Raw genomic sequence first — 21,939 nt, 5'->3', positions numbered from 1 at the left:
AGGTTTTACCATCCGACTACAGGAGATGTTACAAATGTTATTTGGTAACCGTTACTAATGGGTTATAGATAGTAAGTTCATCATGGATGCTTAACCCAATAATCTATTACTATGATGAAAATTTAGTTCAATGAATAAATGTTGATCATGAGATGGTTAAAAAATTTAATTAAAATGTGACTTATGACTCATAAGCAATTGAAAGATAAGTCACTCCGTTATACGAATTTAGGGCATGTTGATATCAATAAATATAGTATTAAACAAATCACATAACATTTCATGTATATATAGTTAATGCTAATGGTTGTACGATGTTTCAGTAGAATATTGCCGATGCATTTTTTTATACTATACCATATTTTATATGATTACAGTGTATATATTGGCCTTTTTTTTTTGTTTTTTCTAACATAAATTCATTTTTTAATAAAACTACTATATTTTTAATTATTATGTACCTATAATTAAAAAAAAGTCAAAAGATGAACGTGTTAGTAGTCATAATTGATTAACGAAATCAAAACACTGTTCAACACAACCCATGTTGGTGCAAACAATGGTCATTAGTTTGACCTAGCCTTGCAAATTTTATAAACATTAAACTAATATTAGATAGCTTATTTGCTTAAAATTAATGTTGAGTAAATTACATTAACTTATGTCACGATTTTACTTCTCATTATTAGTCGCTTATACTGCATTTTGTAGCTTGACATTAGTTAATGCTACGCAGTTTTGTCACCAAACACAACAGCATTATTTTAGTGATATACAGTGTCTCTAATGTTATGCTATGTTGCTTGCCAAACTAACCTTATTCACTATATAGTGAAATCCACTTTTAGTAGTAAGCTTTGTTTCACCATTCGATTACAATCAAATTCTCTATAACAAACTCTTTGTCGTAACAAACTCTTGTTTTTTTTGCCTATTTTGTGTGGTTCTTTTTACATAAAAATTTTACTTATCAAGGAGAAATCTATAACAATGATTACCATTTTTTTATATGTTTTCCTATTTGATTAATTGTACTGAAATGACTTTTATCCCCTAGACTGTCTAACACCATCACTAACCTCCATATCTATAGGGGTAACAGTACCACGTTCCAAAAATATTGATGACAATGGTATTCTTCAAAATTATGGATGAATATGATATTGTCCCGAGAAAGTAGTAATATGTGTAGGTTTTTATTTTTTACAACACAACCCCTTCTTCAACTTCATGCTTCCTTCGCCACGCCCTCACACTCTCACTCGCCAATGTGCGCCATCCTCCACTTCCTCTTCATCCACCAAAATCCCACTTCTCTACACGCACACAAGAAAAATCAAAACGACGCTGTCACTCTCCAACTCCTCTCGTGGGGGAGAGCGCGTCAGGCATGGGCGGTGGCATTGAAGAAGTGAGCTCTCCCCACCCCATTGCAAACCTCAGTCTTTCTCTACCCTTTACCATCTCCCAACTATACTGCCGCGGTCGACTGTTCAGAAAGATTCTGAAGTGTATTCGGTTTCTAGTTGAATATTTCAGGTGGGTTGTTTCATAGTGTGTTGGCTGTGGATGGAAAGCTGTGGGTTTGGGGGAAAGGAGATGGTGGGAGACTTGGTTTTGGGCATGAAAATTCTGTGTTTGTGCCTAGTTTGAACCCTTATTTGGGTGATGATCCTGTTCAGTGTGTTGCTCTTGGTGGAGTTCACTCTGTTGCTTTGACTTCACTAGGAATATTTTCACTTGGTCAGTGAGTAATTAACAACTCTACATTCATTATTTGTTCATTGATTGAGTGTTTGTTTGGTGTGAAGGTTTAAACATCGTTTGTGTAGGCGTCATTTAGCAAGCTTATTGAGTTATAAGAAGTGTATGTATGGTTGAGTGATCAAAGTTTAAAAAGTGTTATTTTTTTTTTTTTATAAGAAGTAAATTAGCAAAAAGGCATACAAAAATAATCACTTTTATTTATGATTTGCAACAAGATGTTTTGTTTGGAGTCCATACAAATTATTGATCTTAAATTTGGAGTGATGAATCCTGCAGGGGTAATTGTAATACTCTAACCAAAATTTTTTTGGGTATGGTAATAAAATATTTTTAAAAGAGCTTATTGGGGAAGTTAGTTGACATGACATAGCACTCTCCTTGAATTGCAACCAAAGGACTAATAAAACAGAAAGCAAAAGAGCTTTTATCAGTTTATGGAATCACATTTTACCAACAGAGCACTTTTCCTTTCTTATTTAGTAAAATGGAGATGTTGTTGATAGTCAAGATTTAGAATATAACTATGTCAGTTTAACTGGTTGGCCTGATAATTAATGATGTTCTTGTGCTTGATTGGACAAGTATCAGTAGAAGAGAGTTGTGTGCAGATATTCATCACATTGTTGTGTTCACTAATGTGTTTTTGGCCTGATAATACAATGGCTCTATCATTTAAAATGAAGTTTGCAGGGGTTATGGTGGTTTTGGTGCACTTGGACATTTTGTCTATCATAGAGAGTTGTTTCCTAGATTGGTGGAAGGTTCTTAGAACAAAAAAATACGGCACATTGCAACCAGTGGGACACATACATCTGCAATAACTGAATCAGGTTGTTCTTCTTAACTGACCCTTTTTTTTGTATGGAAATTCCTTTACATGTATATAGTACTGGGTTTGCATTGTAGATGCAAGCTGCTTAACCTGGACTAAATTTATATGAGTTTTGATTTGTGACCTTTGGAAACAACCCTCTTGAACTCATATGTGGAAAACATATCAATCTAGTACTGCAGAACAAATTGAATGGAGCATATTTCAAATGTCTGTAGGTTTATGTATTCTTGCATTGATGGGCTTCTAGTTGTTCTTTATGAGAAGATGATTCATATTGCCTTCATATTTGTTACGGAAAGAATAAAGAAAGAGGGCTGTCAAATATCTTAATCCGTCTATTATTTGAATATAGGGGAACTTTACACTTGAGGTCGAGATGGAAGATTGGGCCTTGGTCCTGGTCGACTCCCTAATGAGGGAGGTGGACTCAGTATCCCTCCTAAGGTCAAAGCATTACCTGTACCTGTGGCTGCTGTTTCTTGTGGTGGCTTTTTTACAACAGTGCTGGCGAGGAAGGGCAACTTTGGAATTGGGGAGGTAAAGATATCAACTCTTTTGTCTTATTTCCTCTTCTTATCTCTACCCAATTGCGGTTTAGTTACTTTCGTTTATTTGTTCGAAAAAGTAGCACAATTCTGGATATCATTCTCTTAAGTTTTCAACTTTGATGAAATTTTATTTATCTCTGCTTGTGTAACATTACAATGACATCATATTACACATTGTCATGTGTTCTGCTCAGCAAGTTCTAACTATGAGCTTGGAAGAGGTGATAAGGTTGGTGGTTGGAGACCCAAGCCAATTCCTAGCCTTGAAGATGTTCTTATCATTCAGATAGCAAGTGGTGGCTATCACTCCCTTGCATTAACTGGTAAAATAATTGCTTTATGATTTCTGCGGCAACCTTATTAAATCCATTCCTCACTTGTCACCCCTCCTTCCTATTCTGGGCTGTATACTATTATTGGTATTCATTTTATGTATAATTTCAGATGAAGGCAAAGTTCTTTCTTGGGGATATGGTGGACATGGTCAGTTGGGTCATTCTTCAACTGAAAATCAGAAAGTACCTGTGGTGATCGAGGCTTTAGTTGATGAGCGTGTAGTCTACATCACTTGTGGGGGCTCATCCTCAGCAGCCATAATAGGTAAGAAGAGTTAAATGGTCTTTGATATTTCCATCACCCTTCAATCCTACAATCTTCCAAAGTATCCATATTTGTCTCATCTCATAATAGCACAAAAATGAGGTTTGAGGATATCTTTTAGTATTCAACCAAGTTGAAAGATACTTAAATTTAATAAAATCAACTATTTAGATATCATTGTAGAACAATAATTTTATATGCAAATTAAATAAATAAAACTAATGATTATATATTTGTTATCACCATAATGTTTGATAATTTGCTATATATTCAGATAAAGGGAAGTTGTACATGTGGGGAAATGCCAGAGATTCTCAATTGGGAGTTCCTGGGCTGCCAAAGGTACAACCGTGTCCTGTTGAAGTCAAGCTTCTAATGGAGGATGATGGATTGGGACCCCAAAAGGTGCTATCTGTTGCAATTGGTGCATCTCTTGCCATGTGTTTGGTTTCAAGGTCATGTTGTTAAAATGGTCTACTATTCGAAAGGTTTTCTCAACTCATAGAGACATGACGAACTAGTATGTATCGTTTAACAGCTCAAACAGAGGCTAGAATAGATGTGTAGAATCTGAGGATAGGATAAGTTCTTTAAGTTACTAAAATATTGCCAAAGCATTTAGGAGGTGAATTCAGATTGCTGACTGGTTAGTCAATAAGTGGAGTTTTACCTTTGACAATTGCTGGATCATAACTGCTTTTGTTTGAATCCCTTTAATGAATTAAATTATCCAGGAAGACTAGAGAATTTTGGCATTATAAGCTCTTGTGACGAATGCAAGTTACCTTCATAATCTCATGTAATGCCTGTTGTTCCATCTCATTGTATGCATCATCTCATTACATATTAGTTTACTGATATTCCCTTCTGTTGAAAGTTTATTGCAAACATGACCACTTTTTCTCTTTATTGTTGATCATATTGCTCAGTTGCTTCTATCTGAAATCGGCGTGAGAAAGATCTACGTGAAATTTTAATAAAAACTCACTTATGCCGCATGATCACCCAAGAAGTAAATATTTCATGTCATTTATGCACAACGTAACAAATGACGTGATACGACTTGTATTCTAAGTTTTATCAACCAACTATTGTTACAAAACTCTGTGTCTCTCTTTGATACGATCAAGAAAGCTTTAAAGCAAGAGAAAATATAACCAAGAAAGAGTTATCACTAGAAAAACCAGAAGCAAAAATGAAGAAAGCTGAGCTAGTGTTTATCCCTACAAGAATTAGTCATTTGGTTCCAAGTATTGAGTTTGCAAAGCGGCTGTTGGATCGAGATGGTCGACTCTCAATCACAGTTTTTGTCATCATGAAAACAATAGATGGCTCTTCTGATCACACTCAATCACTAACAGCTTTTGATACTCGAATAAGGTTCATTAATCTTCCTCATTTGGAGATAATTATGTGATTGATGAGAAAGAAATCCAGCTGCGTCAACTTTGGGGTATACACCTGGAAGATTTACCAAGACTCACCAACTTTTGCCATGTGGATTATCACTTCATATTTCCAGCACCACCATTTGATCGGTTAGGAGTCAAACGATGTCCAAAGATAAGTACAAGATTTTCATGGGATGAAGATAATAAAAGTGTGCATGCAGAAGCAAAGGTATTTCCATTTTTTAATTATCATAATTAAAGATTTTAAGTCAAAAGGATTTGCTCATTATTCTTCAGAATATGGAACTTCTTTTCATACATGTTTTTTGTAATGCCACGGAAAGCTTAATATTAATACCTTCGCATTTGATGCTTCCAATATCTGGCTCTGCAGGCATCCAAAATAGGTATCACCGAAGATGATAGTCATCAAGAGAAGGCACCTGAAATAGGCAATGAAGATGAAAGTCATGAAGAGACTTCAACATATATCTATTTGTTGTCGAATTTTCGAAGATTACCTTCGTATATAAAAAATGAAGAGCTTTTTTCCAATTCTGATCCAACAAAATGAAGAAAAGAACACTGAAACTTAGAAACATGCTCATCATTTCTAATCAAGTAATTGAATTTATTATTCTACACATTGAATTTGTTTGAAGAGGCTCCAACATAAATGCACTTGTGATTAATTATATTTCTTTTGATGGTTTTTCAGTTTGCTCCACCGAATCCAATGAAGATTACTCTATTTGAAGGGAAGCAAAAATATGTAATTATAAACTTTGTACTTCACCTCTTCAGTACCTCTGTTCTACTGTACAATCTTTTCTATATCTAATGCTTCGTTTTACTCCTGCTTCAAATTCTCTATTACTCATCTTCTACTACTGCAGTAACTTCTTCTTTACCTTCAATAATCACTTGCCCTTTCAAGTTGATAGTGGTATTTTGTTTCTGATTTTGGTACTGTTGTGACCCCGCAACACCACCATTCTCTTTTTTGATTAAGTGTGAATAGGATTAGAAGTTAAGTAAACTTCTAAGTTGATAGTGGAAAATGAATCTTGTGAGGAGACAGATTGAGGAGATAAAGAATCAAACTTGGACTTTAAGGACGAGAAAATATTTTTAGAATAGGATTGTATGAGAGAAGGCGAAGATTGACGGTGTGATTTCGTGTGGTCACTAGGAACAGTAATTGTTATCCTAGGACTTGAAGAAAAATCAGTACAATATTTAGAAGACTTATTAGACTTAGTAAACTTTAAATCAAAATCTATTAAACAATGAGGAAAACCAAGTAGAAGAGGTATTGAGATATTTACACTTAAAACTATATACTTGAGGAGAATTGTGAGATAGAATATTATGAATAAAAGGAAAATTAGACTCATCAGACTTAACACTTTGAGCTATATATACTTTTCCATTTGCATTTAAGCCCTTGTAAGCCTTATGAACAAGATTATAACCTGCAAATACACATTTAGAAATATGAAAATTAAATTTGTGTGCACTATAAGGCCTAGGGAAAGGGTAACAAGTGCAACCAAATGTTTTTAAAAGTTTATAGTTGGGCACAATGTTAAAAAGTGTTTGAAAAGGCGAGATATTGGTTTACAAAAAAAAGGAAACCTACTTATTAAGAATACAACAGTTTGAAAATCTGAATTCCAGTAAACTAATGGCATGGAAGCTTGTTAGACCCTATTTTACAATATGCCTATGATTTCTCTCAGTTTCACCATTTTTGTTGAGTATGTGAGCAGGGTGCCTAAATATAATGTCATACTCGCTTATGTAAGGTAAAAGTGTTTTAAACTCCCCACCGCAATCAGTTTAAAGGCATTTCAATTTGGTTTCAAATTGTCTTTCCACTATCTTATAAAATTGAAGAAACACAGACTTTGTTTTAGCTTCATGTATGTAGTATTTATAACATTCAATGGACACTTGTGGAGAGGGGCCTCAAAGTTTAGAATGAATTAGTTCAAGAGGCTTGGAAGCTCCACTTGAAGAATAGATTGTGCAATCTGTGAGGTTTTGGAACAATCGAAAAAATGAAAGAGAATTCAAGAATATTGCAAAGCTATTTCTTTGATTCCTTGATTGATTACAGCTGGGCACTTCACCAATGTTTTATATGTGTACAGTAGAGTAAGTTGAAGACTAAAGTAAAGAGAAGCAGTTGACTTGGGCTAACGACTAAACACACTAGTAAAAAACGACAGCGTATAAGTATCAATTTAAGTGAAGAATAGTTGTGACATTTTCTCTTTCAGCTTCCAGCATTTGTCTTTCACAGTCAACATCCCTCCTCAAGCTAAACTTTTGACTTTTGACTCGGCAATAAAAATCCCATCACTCTGCAGTAAAATGAATTGAAACACCAACTTCACTACACTTCAGATCATATTTGCGTAGATCTCAACTTCACTGCATTTCAGATCACATCTTCATAACCTTCAGTGTGTCAATCTGAACTGTTAATCCTCAACTACTACACCCAGCTTCCTTTATCAACAGCTCCACCTTATCTACTACACAAACTCAATGAAAGGAACTTCACTTCAGTAAACCAAACAGTACCAGCTTCAGTTTTCACAGCTCAGTCAGCTTCAATATGCCAACTCAACAATAGCAAATTATCAACAACTTTCACTTCAATTTTAATCTCAGCTGCTAACCACAAACTCATTTCAACTACTACACAAACTCAAAAAAAAAAAAAAAAAAAAAAAAAAAAAAAAAAAAAAAAAACACACACACTTCACTTCAGTATACTAACGCAACAACTTCAAGAACTTCACCTCAGTATCCTAACGCAACAACTTCAAGAACTTCACCTCAGTATCCTAACAGCAACAACTTCAATTGAAGCTACTGGTCACAACTCCAATTAACAGACTATTCATGCACAACTTCAATTGTGGAAAGGGCCTCAAAGCTTAATGAATTAGTTCAAGAGGCTTGGAACTCCACTAGAAGAATATGGAGAATAAATGTGCAATCTACCAAATTGACATTTTAGCAAAATCGCAAAGACTTAACAAGGTTTATTATACATTTAATTGTGCAAACACAGTGCTCAAAACTTGCTCATTGGGGAGTCCAAGTCTCTTATGTCATAGCATGCTTTTAACTTGTCAGTGCACAAAGCTTGACAGATAAAAACATACGTTCTACTGATAGAACAATTAAGTGCAGATGACATACATAGAGCTGTATTGAAAACAACTTTAAGCTCCCTTTGTAAGACACCTATCTTGGTGACTTTGTCCTTGATCATATAATGATCAGCAAGGAATTCAACTACAATTATATCCTTGATGTACCAAACGATTCTCTGATGTACTGGAGTAGTTGTTGCAATATTATTAGAAACATTGTGAGTAGACAAAGAGGCTTGAATTGAGGAATTATAACCTTGAGCTGGAGAAACTTGATGTGAAATCATAGCTGGTGAGACATTGCATGCTTGAACAACCATATTAGGTTGAGAAGAACTGCAGTATGCTTGACTTACCACATGGTAAATAGGCTTGTTTCTTTAGCCTCTACCATAATCTCTTCCTCCTGAAAACTGATTAGACTGAAAGTGCTGAGAATATTAAGGAACAAAATTCACATGCTGAGCTACAAGAGGTGAGAGAGGTAGGATTAAAGTATTGAAATTGGAGTTTGCTGAGGCACTAAGTACTATGGAACAGATTATAGTCAGCAACACTAACACCTTTATGACCAAAACTAGGACTATAGTCCGCATCAATGGCACCTGATGATTAACAACATTATCATTTGATTTCTGGTTCTTATTCTAACCAAACTTATAATTGACATTTACTGCTAAACTAACCAATTTGCCAAATCTCCATTGAAGTCTAAACAATGGCAGCTGAGCAAACCATTATTCTTTTCAATTTTAACTCAACTTTTGTAACAAATATTCTGCCTTTTGCAATGATATACTTCAAATTCTAGAAGTAACGTTAACTAACACAACATGAACTCAGGAATATATTAACTGTGACAAAATTGGAGTCTCATATCTTAGTAATCATGAATTACTAAGATATACTTTTTTAACAAATATTATGCCTTTTGATGAAAATAACAGCTACTAACCAAAAGTAAATAAATAAAAAGAAATATATTAACTGTACAAAATTGGAGTCCATATCTTAGTAATCATGAATTATAGAAGAAGATAAAACTGAAAGCGATGTCCATTTAAAAATGCATCATTATTAACCCTCTTCAGATGTTTCTTCAAATAGTAGCCTGTAGCACACACTAAAAACCAAATCTCAGCAACCACAATAACATTGACATATTATTAAAAATGAGTGAGAAAATTGTCAACGATCCTTAGAATTCACAACAAAATGCTATAGAGTAGGAAACAATAAAAAAAGAGTCATAATACATCACCTCAAGCCCAACACAGAAGGGCATTTCTGCTTCTTATCCATCTTATCAGTTGATGAATCTTTATTGTCCAAGTATACTGAGTAACCAACACATCCATACTTGATCCTTAGAGTACGACCCTCTTTTGAAGCTTCCAACTTAGTTTCTCCCACAACATACCTGGGGTTGGTCTAACACCTAAATCAGGGCAAATTTTTCAGAGTTTCAATAAATAAAACCTAATCAGAATGAAACAGGCAGTGAACTTCAAACATAATTCTTAAAGATTAAAAAGGAAGAAGACCCTAGTATGTGCATGCGCAAACACAAATATTGTATAGAAACAAAAATCGAAGAAGCCAAGAAGTTAAACAGCATTAGCGTCGTATGGACATCGAGTCTAAACTAGGCAGCAATTCTAGCAACATTACAAACACTTGAAGCACCATACAGCACACGAGGTACAGTTAGTCCCCAATAAAGTAGATTAATTAGCACAGTTAACCAAACTCACAGCTTAAACACTCCCCAGCCTTCTCCACCATCTCAGCTTCAACACAATCTTCCCCACAACTATCCGAACACATTAATAATGAACAACCCAGTTTAATCTTTACACTTTATCTGTTATATATCACCCAGCGAGACTAACATAAGATTAAACAATAAAAAAATCCCATAGTTGCATTGTTGTTCTCAACGTTGTTGGTGTTGTTCTGGTTGTGGTTATCTTCACTGCCCTTATCTTCCAAAACCAAGCTTTTCATCCATTTTGGTCATTTGATACTTCCAAATCAACTATTGCAGAGAGAAATAGAACTCAAATATATACACAGAAATGTAACATATACAGACAGTCAAGTCTTAATTGTAAAGAGGAAGAATGTATGGTCCAGAATATACTCTAAATCAGTTTGAGGACGAATCTGGTATTTTGACTGGCTCCTCCCTCCTCGGTGGATCTTTTGTTCTGAATGTGCATGTAGACCACTCACTGTACATCCTTTGCAAGTATATCTTTTGTTCTGAATGTGCTGCATCATAAATGCATGAGAATTGAGAGTGCGACCTTCCAATCCCCAAGAAAATATCACACTTTTCTTCTCCGCTATCTGGTAACAACCACCAATCACTTCAATCAAATCAGAAAACTCACAACACGCTTATAGTCTCAAAAGACGAACAAAAATATGAGATTCTAGTACCAGCAGAAGGGCCACTAAGAAGAATAAATGGCAATGGATCAATACAAAATGCCATATCACAAATTTGCACAACTACCAACCTTCATTATTATCACGTTTAAAACAAGACAAATAATCATTGAAACCCATCACAATTACAGAATTACAATCACGAAATAATTATTGGTTTGGAGATATCATAATATAGTACACTCCCAGCTGAGTTAATGACATGGAGCATTGCAATACTACAAAAGCAGAATATAAAAATGTAAAAGTATAAAAAACCCAACCCCAACAAACCAAATTTGATTAATTCATTACCTTTTTGAGGCGTATCATTCTCATCATCCGGCTCTGAAACATTGAAACATCAACAAAAGAGACGGCTCATTAATTGTTATCATGCACGCTATATTGAAATAAAAACAAAATCCCAATTCTTAGAAGCCAAAATATTTACCTTTTTAAGGCTCCAGATTCTGATCTATCAATAAATACTTTTTCTCTAATTCTCTTTGCCCATCAAAGCTTATTTGAAGTCTATCCAATAAATCTTTATCACAATCTCTTTCTAGTCTTTTCAATGCACCGTATATGAACTTTTCTTCCTCCGAATAAAAAAGGCCCAAAACTTGAAGACCTAATAGAGACCATAGCATACTGTGCACACACTTTGGATAGCTCCCTAAATTTTATGAAGGCTTGTTTGACTACTGTAGACTAATATATTAACCATACAGATCAACAATAATAATGATAAAAAAAAAAAAAAACCTATATATATTTTTTAATAATACTACACCACACCCCCCTCTCACAAACTTTCTCTTACAATTGACAACTCACAATTAGTTAGTTCACAACGGGTCTCACTATTTATACGAGCTGCCACTTCAGAGTTGTGAGAAACGTTTGTGAAAAAAAGTTGTTATTATAGTTTATTCTTTTTTTTTTTTTTTTTTGTTCTATTTAAAATTGATGTAATGATTAAAAAAAAAAACTATATTTTTTTTGGTCTTTTTAAAGAGTGATGTTAGATCTATAACTCAATCTCACAACCATCAACGTGAAAGCTTGTCATTGGTTGCTTGCAAAATGGGTTTCGTATGCTATTTGTGAGTTAACCAATAACAAGTTACCAGGTCGAGAGTAGGGGTGAGTGGTTTCGGATACCCTACATTTTTCGGGGGAATCGGAACCGCATAGTATAGGTTCCAAAAAAAAGGAACCGGAACCAGAATCGCACAGTGCAGGTTCTTAAATTCAAGGAACCGGAACCTAAAATACAGGTTCGTGGTTCTTTTCCCGGGTACCATGTAAAAAGTCTTACCTCCCTATTAGTTTAAAAATAACAAAAATACCTTAAAAGTTTACAAATACACCCCTAACAAATTTTGATTACTCATTCATTTGTATCCAATGTAACTCAAATCCTCTAATCAATTAAATTTCCAATTATTTAATTAATTACTAAGTGTTAATGTTTATAATATAAGTCTAATTAATAAGCAATCTTTATTATATGTATAATTAATTAAGTGATCATATTACAATGTAATTTTAATGTTATAATTAATTAATATAATAATTATTATATATTATAATTTCTAATCATTTAATTAATTATTGTACTAATATTTATAGTAAAGTTTATAATTAATTAAGTAATCAGACTATAAATTTATAATTTAATGTTATGATTGATTAAATTCTAATCATTAATTAAGTATTGTGTAAATTACTAATGTTATAATATAATGTCATAATCAATTAAGTAATCATTAATTATGTAATGTTATAATTAATTATGTGATCATACTATGATATAATGTTATAATGAATGGAGTAATTATACTATAATCTATAATTTATATTGTAATTATTAATTTCTAATTTTTTAATTAATGTGCTAATGTTTATAATAAATGTTATAATGATTAAGCAATCATACTATAAATCATATTTTAATATTGTAATTAATTAAATTTCTAATCATTTAATTAATATTAATGTTTATAAGGAAGTGTTTAATTGATTAAGTAATCATACTATAATCTATAATGTAATGTATAATTAATTAAATTTTTAATCATTTTAATTAAGTTTTCTAATGTTTATTGAAATGTTATAATTGATTAAGTAATTATACTATAAATCTATAATGTAATGCATAATATTAAATTTCTAATTATTTAATTAATAATATCTAAATGTTATAAGTCAATTAATTAAGTATAATCAATTAATGTAATGCTATAATTAGTTATACTATAATTCAATTAAGTAATCATTAACTATAATGTAATGTTATAATTGATTAAGTATGATATTTACTAGTAATTAAATTTATTAATGTTTATCAATTTATCATTATAATTAATTATTGTTAATTTAATATAGTATACTTAGAACTTGATAATTGAAGTAAATAACTAAATTATTATCATTCAATCAAATATCCTATTTTATTCAAAATAATTCTTTTAATAACATTAAAACACTTTTAATTGGATCATAATTCCAATTATACACTTAATTAATCAAAACTTTAATATTAATATATAAAGTTTTTATATATGTGTAGTTTATATGTAATAAGTATATATATATTTATTTAATTAGGTTATTCTAAAAATTTAACTTTTTCTATTTTAAATTTTTTTATATGTAAAATAATGAACCCTCCATTATTCACAATATTTCATTGCAGCCCAGGTTCCAAAAACGGTTCCAAAAATCGGTTCCAAACAGGTTTTAAATCGGGTACCCTCTACAGGTTCCAAACCGAGTACCCTCTACAGGTTCCAAGCGCGAGTACCCTCTACAGGTTCCAAATAGCTTCCAAACCGGGTACCTTCACAGGTTCTTTTTCCAAGTTCCAGTTCCGATTCCTCCACACATAAAAACCGAATCGGGACTACACATGTCGGTTCCAATAAAATGGACCGAAACCTACCCGCACAGTGCCGTTCCTGTAGGTTTTGGTTCCGTTTCCGGTTCTACTACTACCCGTGCTCACCCCTAGTCGAGATTAAAGAAAATGTGGTGAGAGAGAGTTGTGGATCTAGCATTATTGCTTTTTAAAAGGCATTGGTATGCTGTAATATCATGTTCGACCGATTCTCTAATATTAATAAAAAGTTAAACTAATATTAAATAAAAAATTAAACTATGTCGTGAATTTTTTGTGTTAATATTGTATTATATAAAAAAAAAAAAAAACAAGATTTAATTCAAGCCCTCTGAAGCTAATAGTCTTCATATCAAGAGCCTTTTTCATTAACGTCTATTAGACTTAGAGGAGTTATCCTAGTATTTTCGACGATAGAATATGATATAGGGACTGAAAACCAAGGGTAATAATTATATCATGACTGCCGACCATGAGATAATAAATTAAAATAGCAATATTAAAAGTAAAATTACAACTTGAATACTATTATTTTAATTTATTATTTCCTATCTTTCTCTTCTCTTTCCCCCAAAGAGTAGCATACAAACCAATAACTATCAATATTGCTCCAAGAATTCTGAAATAATTGAAATTAATTAATTAGTTAATTATAAAAATGATAGCTGACAACATAGTAATTAATAATTAATTCAAGAAATTAATTAAAATTTAAACATACCCCCCCCAAGTGCAGGCATCTCCTAAAATTAAGTCCCATGATGGCTGAAATTATTGTCGCTAAAGGTCTAAATGCTGTCTGAAAATTGGACCTCTCCTTCTTACCACCAATGTTTGAACTAAAATGTTATTCCAATTATCATTATTCCCTACACACACACACACACACACAACGAGACAGAAAAAAAAAAAAAAAAATCATATTATTATGAAATTAGGCACACTGTTAATGATATTCTTTTCTCTCGTTAATTATAAAGAGAAAATATATTGAATTTGGTAATTATTAGTAATCCTATACCATGATAAGGAGGTTGAAGTGTTTTCTTTTCTAGTCTTTTATGCTTTCTTTGCCTTCTAAATAAAATTGAATTGAGAGTGTATATGAATAAGAAAATTTTGAAACAAAGAATTTAATCATAGTTTGAGCCTTACAAAAAAGAAAAATACAAAACAAATGTTAACTATATTATAAGTCAATTTTTCATATCTATTCACCATTGTCTTGAGTCATTCAGTTTGTACCGAAAATTTGTGTATTAAATTCATATTAATCAAAATAATAATGTTTTTTTTGATGTAATTGAATAGAGGCCTCGATTTTGAGACAAGGCTAAAGCATTACCTCAATTACCTACTTTTTAGCTCATCATGTGGTTAGATTACACGTTACCAGAATAATCACCACCCTAACCCTAACAAGTGATAAAAATTGTTATCAAAATTAATTTGACATAAAAGTTTGAGAGGCTTACATTAAAATGGACCAAGAAGAGCAATGTTCCAGGACAATCTCCAAGAATGGGGTTCAAGAACTTGAATTACAGCTATGATTATTGCAAATAAACCTCCAGATAAGCTTGTATGTAATTTAAGTTTATTGGTGCTGGGTACTTCGTGATAGCTAAAGCCTGTATATTTTTCCAAAATAACATTATATTAGTCAACGTTGTCTAATATATCAAAAATCTAGATCACGTTTTTAGCATTAGGATGACGGTTTACACCGTCTATTAATACTAAAGACAAATCAGTCTACCGATGATTGATTTTGTAAACCAAGTTCATATATTTTTCGGCATTTAAAATTTTTTGAAGTATAATCAACACAGAAATTGAAAACCTTATATATAGAATCATGGATATTGAGAAAAAATTTTGTTATTAATTTATATCATTAATCACCTGTAAAATGTAGAATGCTGTCATTGCAAAGCATGCAAATAAAGAAATAGAACCCTTAATCCAATTATCTCCATGTGGAATAAATATTTTATTCTCATAATGATGAAAATTATCTTTATGAGATGAACCACCACATTCCTTTGTAAGAGCCAGCATTGCTGCACCACCAAAGGCAACAAGGCTGCCCAATCTTTGCCTAGGTGCTAGCTTACAATGTCTACCTTCTCCATCCTGAAATATATAATAATATATACGAAAATTTGTACACATTTTTGTAAATTATTAGAATTATATTATTCATGTACCTACACAGAACGCGTAAGATAAAAGTGATCGATGGTACTAAATTTAACTGGGTGGCTACCAATGCTGGTGAGTGTTATCAAGTCCTAAAAAAAGCAAATTTCTTGCAATCCCTGTTTTATATATATATAGCGTAAAAAAAGAAGCTTTAGATACTAATATGTTAATTATTGTTAAGAAAGTTTAACTGGTTATTTAATAAGAGTTTAATGTTAATCTTTTATATCATACAAAGAGATGAATACAAAGTGACGTGACATTACTCTTAAATGACAATTAATTAGTTGATTTTTGTGTATGGCAATGTTATATTTACAATTGAGTTGTACAAGTAGTCACAAATAACAAAAAACAAAAGACAGAGTAATCATTTTACATAAATTTTGTGTTGACTTAGTTGGAAGCAAAAAATTCTTGTTTGTATAATCACTCTACCATTTATATTTGAACAATGCTATTACAACCGAATCATACAACCAGACAAAAAACATAGAATAGATAGTCTTTTATATGAATTTTGTAAAATTTTTGTTAGTTGTATGACTTAGTTGTAAGTATAGCATTATTCTTTATATTTTACCACATCACTTTATATATAAATATTTGTATGAAAACCTTGTAAGTGTAGTATTATTTTAATAGTAAACTCTAAAAAGTTTCATGCGTATAATATTGGAAAGATAGATGACAAATTGATCAAGCCCGACCAAGACCAGATAGATACCAAATGGGTCACTCAAACTCACATAGAGATATAAATTTCAAATGTAAGACACTGAAATTCAAGCTTGAACTTTACACTGAATCAATCTATAACAATGATTACCCTTTTTTTTTTTTTTTTTAATATTGTTCCTATTTGATTAAACTGCATTGAAATGACGTTTTGCCCCTAGACCGTCTAACACCTTTGCTAACCTCCTGAGGTAATGTACCACGTTCCAAAAATACTGGATGAAAATGATATTCCATCAAAAATTATGAATGAATATGATATGTCCAGCAGTTTTGTGTTTTACAAATACAACCCCTTCTTCAGCTTCAATGCTTCTTCCCAAAGCCTCACAGCTCTCACTCGCCAATGTCGCCATCTCTCCACTTCCTCTTCATCCACCAAAATCCCACTTCTCTACACGCACACAAAACAACCAAAATGACGCTGTCACCTCCAACTCCTCTCGGGGGGAGAGGCGCCTCAAGCCAGTTAGCGGTGGCATTGAGAAAGTGAGACTCTACCCACCCCAGTTGCAAACCTCATTCTTTCTCTACCCTTTACCATCTCCCAAACTCCCGCCCCACTGTTCGAAAGATCTGATGGTTTCGGTTTCAAGTTGAATATTTCATGTGAGTTGTTTCATAGTGGGTTGGTTGTGGTGGAAAGCTGTGGGTTTGGGGGAAAGAAGATGGTGGAGACTTGGTTTTGGGCATGAAAATTCTGTTTTTGTGCCTATTTGAACCCTTATTTGGGTGTTGATCATGTTCAGTGCATTGCTCTTGGTGGAGTTCACTCTGTTGCTTTGACTTCACTTGGGAAGATTTTCACTTGGTCAGTGAGTAATTAACAACTCTACATTCATTATTTGTTCATTGATTGAGTGTTTGTTTGGTTGAAGGTTTAAACATCGTTTGCTTAGCGTAAATTAGCAAGCTTATATAGTTTTAGAAGTGTATGTATGGTTGAGTAATCAAGGTTAAAAAGTGTTCTTTTCAAAGAAGTAAATTAGCAAAAAGGCATACAAAAATAATCACTTTTATTTATGATTTGCAACAGATGTTTTGTTTGGATCCATAAATTTTGATCTTAAATTTGGAGGATGAATCTTGCAGGGGTAATGTAATACTCTAACCAAAATTTATTGGGTATTTTAATATTTTTAAAAGAGCTTATTGGGAAGTTTTGACATGATGTAGCAACTCTCCTTGAATTGCACCAAAGGACTAAAAACAGAAAGCAAAGAGCTTTTCAATAGATGGAATCACATTTGATCAACAGAGCATTTTCCTTTCTTATTTAGTAAAATGGAGTGTTGAAGCAACTAAGTATCGTTATTCAAGATTTAGAATATAACTATGTCAGTTTACTGGTGGCCTGATAATTAATGAGTTCTTGTGCTTGATTGGATAAATATCAAGAGAAGAGAGTTGTGTGCACATATTCATCACATTGTTGTGTTCACTTACGTGTTTTTAGCCTGATAATAAGGCTCTATCTTAAAATTTGCAGGGGTTATGGTGGTTTTGTGGCACTTGGACATCTGTGTATCATAGAGAGTTGTTTCCTAGATTAGAAGGTTCTTGGAATGGGAAATACGGCACATCGCAACAAGTGGAACACATACTGCTGCAATAACTGAATCAGGTTGTCCTTCTTAACTGACCCGTTTTTTGTATGGAAATTCCTTTACATGTGTATAGTATTGGGTTCGCATTTTAGAATAGGCTGCTTAACCTGGACTAATTGAGTTTTGATTTGCGACCTTTGGAAACAACCCTCTTGAGTCTTGAACTCATAATGTGGAAGCATATCAATCTAGTACTGCAGAACAAATTAATGGAAATATTTCAAATGTCTGAGGTTTATGTATTCTTCCTTTATGGGTTTCTAGTTGTTCTTTATGAGAAGATGATTCATATTGCCTTCATATTTGTTATGGAAAGAATAAAGAAAGAGGGCTGTCAAATATCTTAATTCGTCTATTATAATTAGGGGAACTTTACACTTGGGTCGAGATGAAGAGATGGAAGATTGGGCCTTGGTCCTGGTCCGGCCGTAATGAGGGAGGTGGACTCAGTATCCCTTCTAAGGTCAAAGCATTAACTGTACCTGTGGCTGCTGTTTCTTGTGGTGGCTTTTTTACAACAGTGCTGACAGAGAAGGGCAACTTTGGAATTGGGAGGTAAAGATATCAACTCTTTTGTCTTATTTTCTTCTTCTCTCTACCCCAATTGCAGTTTAGTTTACTTTAATTTATTTGTTCGGAAAAGTTTTCAACTTTGATGAAATTCCATTTATCTTTGCTTGTGGAACATTACAATGACATCATATTAACATTGTCATCTTCTGCTCAGCAAGTTCTAACTATGACTTGGAAAGGTGATAAGGTTGGTGTTTGAGACCCAAGCCAATTCCTAGCCTTGAGATGTTCGTATCATTCAGATAGCATGTGGGCTTCACTCCCTTGCATTAACTGGTGAAATAATTGCTTTATGATTGCTGCGGCAACCTAGAAATCCATTCCTCACTTGTCACCCCCTCCCTCCTATTCTAGGCTGTATACTATAATTGATTTCATTTTATGTATAATTTCAGATGAAGACAAACTTCTTTCTTGGGGTATGGTGGACATGGTCAGTTGGGTCATTCTTCAACTGAAAATCAGAAAGTACTGTGGTGATCGAGGCTTTAGCTGATGAGCGTGTAGTCTACATCGCTGTGGGGGCTCATCCTCACAGCCATAACAGGTAAGAAGAATTAAATGGTCTTGATATTTCCATCACCCTTCAATCCTATAATCTTCCAAAGTATCTATAGTTATCCTCTCATAATAGCACAAAAATGAGGTTTGAGGGTATCTTTTATTATTCAACTAAGTTGAAGATATTTAGTTTAATAAATCAAATATTTAGATATCATTATAGAACAATAATTTTATATGCAGATCAATAAATAACACTCATGATTATATGTTTGATAATTTGCTATATATTCAGATAATGGAAGTTGTACATGTGGGGAAAAGCCAAAGATTCTCAATTGGGAGTTCCTGGGTTGCCAGGGTACAACCGTGCCCTGTTGAAGTCAATTTTCTAACGGAGGATGATGGTTGGAACCCCACAGGTGTTATCTGTTGCAGTTGGTGCATCTCATGCCATGTGTTTGGTTTCAAGGTGTGAATTGGAAGGAAATCGCATTAACAACTTTTACAGATAATTTAAATGCTACAACCTAGGAAGGAAACTCTTGTAACATCAATACAAATTAATGATCATTTGAAACTCTTGTAAAACCTGGCGGTTGCAATGATCATAATTTTGAAGGAAGCTCAGGGGATAGCCACTATACCTTTATTGCATCAAAGCAGAGATTGCATAGGATAAAGTATTATGTCATGAAATAAAAATAGGAACAAGCGGAGAGTTAGGATACTCGGTGGATTGGGAAAATGATATTCCATTAGTTGTAGGGTTATGTCAAGTTCACTAATGAAGGATGAAGTATTTTTCCTGTTAAATAGACCTCATGAAGCTTGTAAACTCACAGATAATAATTTGATTGACAAGATACATGTATGGAAACTGTAGGATAAAAACTGTAGTAGTTCAAAATTAGCTATAACAAAAAACCATTAGTACAGGCAACATATGCAGTGAAATCAAATTTATGGTGACGAATACTGTTTAGATTTATTCAGTAGATTAAAAGCGTCTGAGACTCTCTATATTTGGTTGCTTCCAATATTTAGTGGATTAAAATGGGTATAACTACATCTCAATGAGTTCTGTTATACATGGTCCTCTTCTCTTAAAAGGTGACAGAGAGAGTGTGACTTGGTTCTAGATATGCTAATTCAGTTAAAATTCATTAATTTGAGTAAGAACAGGCAGTGTGATTTTGGTATTTAGGAGGTCCCTTTATCACCTTTGGGGCAAAACATAGTGATTTTACCGGGATCTCTGAGTTAAGTTAGGGGAAAATTGGGTAGAAGACACAACAAAGGCAAATCCATGTACTTTCACTGGTATTTTTAACTGAAATTTGATGCACTTTTCTGTGATAAAAAGAAACGACACCAGGCGGTGAAAGTTTTTGTTTCAATTGTGAGAGAAAATGAAGAACTATAACTCTTCTAGCTGATCAGTTCCATTTCAGGATGGAGTATATAAGTTCTATACAAATTAATCCCTAAAGTTTTGACAAATCTTCAAAAACACCCTGAACTTAAAGTCAATGTGTTTATGTTTGTCTTGAGAATTTTTTTTCTTTTATCATCCTTTTTTATAATTAATGTGATTGGTGATTAAACTGAATATCTATGTAGTATACATACATTGATTTGTGATATCGTTAATGTGGTATCCCATGGTTACATAGACTTTTTCGTTTTTGATGAAGTTCAAAGGTATAACTCGCCTCAATGTTGATAGATCTCATAGAAGTTAAGCTAGATAAAAACTATCACATCACTGGAGAACATCAATTTACNATTTGACTACATCAAACAACATTGGCTCCCTAGAATTCAAATGATTTAATTCAATATAATTGGATAATTTGAACATTATTTGAGTTTGCCTTGCAAGGAATCTCTAGGTATGGAATTATTCTATGAGAAAATTTCAGCCTTTATACAATTTGACTTGGTGAATAAGCTATAAACTATATTCATCATTTTCTTGTTAGAAAACTTAGTATAAAATCTAGGATATACAAAATTATTTAAATTAATAATAATTTATTTGTATATAAATTTTGTATGTGTAGTACCATTGCTATAATTTTGGCCCTAATAATCTATGTATTTTTAACTGAAATTTGATAAAAAGAAACAACATCAGGCGGTGAAAGTTTTGGTTTCAATTGTGAAAGAAAATGAAGAATTTTAACTCTTCTAGCTGATCATTACCATTTCAGGATGGAGTATATAAGTTCTGTACAAATTAATCCCTAAAGTTTTTAAATATCTCCAAAACACCCTTAGAAAATTGCAAGGTAGTCCCTATAAGTTTGAAATATAACAAAAACCCCTTGAACCTGAAAGTCGATGTGTATATGTTCTCTTGAGAATTTTTTTTTTCTTTATCATCCATTTTTATAATCAATGTGATTGGTGATTAAACTGAATATTTGTGTAGTATGCATACATTAATTTGTGATATCGTTAATGTGGTATCCCATGGTAACATAGACTTTTTCGTTCTTGATGAAGTTCAAGGTTAGAACTCGCCTCAATGTTGGTAGATCTCATAGAAGTTAAGCCAGCTAAATAAAAACTATCACATCATTAGAGAACATCAATTCATACAAAACTTATGTGATTTAAACTTTATTTCTATTCATCTCTCTCAACTAAAGTTATAT

At 32.8% G+C, this 21,939-nt stretch overlaps 2 pseudogenes; both read left to right on the top strand.

The window, feature by feature from the left end:
• The first annotated feature begins 1,230 nt into the window (after positions 1 to 1,230).
• LOC116112142 lies at positions 1,231 to 5,474 on the top strand (annotated as a pseudogene).
• A 4,963-nt stretch (positions 5,475 to 10,437) lies between these two features.
• On the top strand, positions 10,438 to 19,791 carry LOC116112141 (annotated as a pseudogene).
• Positions 19,792 to 21,939: the final 2,148 nt, after the last annotated feature.

This window comes from Pistacia vera, unplaced genomic scaffold (assembly GCF_008641045.1).
Source record: "Pistacia vera cultivar Batoury unplaced genomic scaffold, PisVer_v2 Contig656, whole genome shotgun sequence".
In the NCBI taxonomy this organism is placed as follows: Eukaryota; Viridiplantae; Streptophyta; class Magnoliopsida; order Sapindales; family Anacardiaceae; genus Pistacia; species Pistacia vera.
Note: the sequence above shows the minus strand (reverse complement) of the source record. Positions and strands in the feature narration are given on the sequence as shown.